This window comes from Protopterus annectens, chromosome 15.part0, assembly GCF_019279795.1.
Source record: "Protopterus annectens isolate FY-2018-M chromosome 15.part0, PAN1.0, whole genome shotgun sequence".
Classification (NCBI taxonomy): Eukaryota; Metazoa; Chordata; order Ceratodontiformes; family Protopteridae; genus Protopterus; species Protopterus annectens.
Genome location: NC_056749.1, coordinates 366248122 through 366250232, shown reverse-complemented (window position 1 = coordinate 366250232; position 2111 = coordinate 366248122). Strand labels below are relative to the sequence as shown.

General features: G+C 34.4%; 1 protein-coding gene across 1 annotated transcript in view; it reads right to left on the bottom strand.

Annotated features, from left to right (window-relative positions):
- Positions 1-1005: 1005 nt before the first annotated feature.
- LOC122789830 (putative bifunctional UDP-N-acetylglucosamine transferase and deubiquitinase ALG13) overlaps positions 1006-2111 on the bottom strand; it is a 2262889-nt gene continuing 2261783 nt past the window's right edge. Inside the window, exon 14 of the mRNA XM_044057268.1 lies at positions 1006-2111. This exon is cut by the window's right edge and continues 2303 nt beyond it. The gene's annotated coding sequence lies outside the window, so the exon portion shown is untranslated.

Sequence of the window (2111 nt, the reverse complement as noted above, 5' to 3'; positions counted from 1 at the left end):
TGTCCACATCATTAAAGAAAACAGGGCTTAAGGCCCTTGAGAAACAAACATAATGCTAAAATAAGGTAGCAGTCATACAATAAGTGGCATACCACGAAACCTCCTCTGCCCATTAATTTTATAACTCTGGCTAGCAATAGGTGTTTTGTTTATGCATTTGCTTTTACATTTTGGGAATCTGACAAAATGTGTTAACTACGGGTCTCATTCAAACTAGCATGGTCCAAGCTACAAATGTTGTTCTCCTGTGGTATTTTCTCATAAATTTATAATCCAACTCTACTTTCAGGAATAGAAACCAATGGTTCTGAGAAAACCACCAATGGTCATAAAAAGGAGATAAAAAATTGACAGATCAGCTGCAGTTTTGATATCATGAAATCAACCAATGTGGTATAAAATCCATGTCTGATTAAGAAAAATATTTTAAAAATATCAAAACAGTTTCCACACCTGTACATATTCTGAATACTATAGTAAACACCTCCAAAATCCTGAACCCAACTTCACAAATATTTTAAGTTTAAGATCTGTAAACATCCATTCTATCCTGCAACAGAAGTATTAAATACATATGTACAGTTACAACTTATCAATTTGAATGGGTTAACGAAAATATTAAAAACTGTCTGTCAAATCCTGAGTACTTGGACTGGGACAGTTCAATTAAAAAAAGCAAAACAAACAAAAAAAAAATACTAATGTAAAAATAAGAGGATGAGTGGTGCAACACTGAAGCATGTAGTGGACTTGTAGGGCTCATCTAATTAACATACAATCTGTATCCTATGTGCATCTATGAGCCAAGTAAACATCAAATGGGAAAATACATAAGGAGATGGAACAGAAATACAGTTAAGTGATAACTACTGCTGCATTAAGATGAGCCAAACAGGCACTACAATTCTGACAACAAAGTAGGTGCATCTATACAGAAGTGGAAGATGGCTTTAAAAATATAAAATATCTATAATGAAATCAAATTAAAACATTCCAACAGTCCAAACTAGATCAATCCCTGAAAATGTAAAGACCAAAGGACTTAGAACAATACTATCCAGAATTTAAGAAGAGCAGAAACAGGATATAGAATTTGGGTTGTACACGTACATCGTCATTTTTCTGAAAATATAAATTTCAGGGCAGCCACAAAGAAAAATACTAGGAACACAACAGAAACCTCTAGAAAAAGAAATAAGCCGTTAAAGAATAAAGGAAAATTGTGTTATGCAAGTGTCTTGGGAAAATCTAAGTGCTACTGGGATAATTTTTTCTTCTTGGCATTGAGATCCATACAGTGGCAAGTACAAAGGGATTCCTTCACAGAGGCTGCTATATAAAAAACAAACACTATGGTAGATATGACTGGAAGTAAGAGGAAAGGTGTCACTCACAGCCATACCAACTCTCAGAATATTTTATAGTACAAGTCAAACACATAAATGAAAAAAAACAAAACATCAGACACACTGAAGATGGGGGGGATTCTATCATATCCTCTGTATAATTTGCAAAGTAGTACAATTCTCCATCAATTCCTCTGCATCTGTAAAAAGTGTCATTCTTCCAAAATGCTACTAGCTCTCCTTCATAAAAATGTATGAAAGTGAAGGTTTCGAAAGATGAGTACAGATGCAAATGTGATACTCCTGGGTTACAGGTACTAGCTAGCTCAAGTACACCAAGATGTTTTTGTTATGCAGCTCCCCACTGATTACTATACAAATCCACATTTTCAGTGCAAAGCATTCAGCATTAGAGAAAAATAGTTAAACTGGTCTAGATATGACTGGTTTATGGAAGAGTCCACAATAGAAAAACACTTTTCCACAGTTTGTATTTCTAGGGGATCAACACCTGTCTATGTATACATCAGCACCAAAATGCAAAACAGCCACATCAAATAACCTAACTCATGATTTCCCCAATTCTGAACAGAGGTTAAATGCAATTATCTGGTCTTCCTGCTCCCTTCCCTTCTTAACGCAAATCTTTTCTACAAAGCCTTTCAAGATGCCATAATGGAAGACATGTCTATAATACTACAAATTATAAAACCAAACAGCACTCAAATATCAAATGGAAGTTAAAAAGGTTAAATATTTTACTGA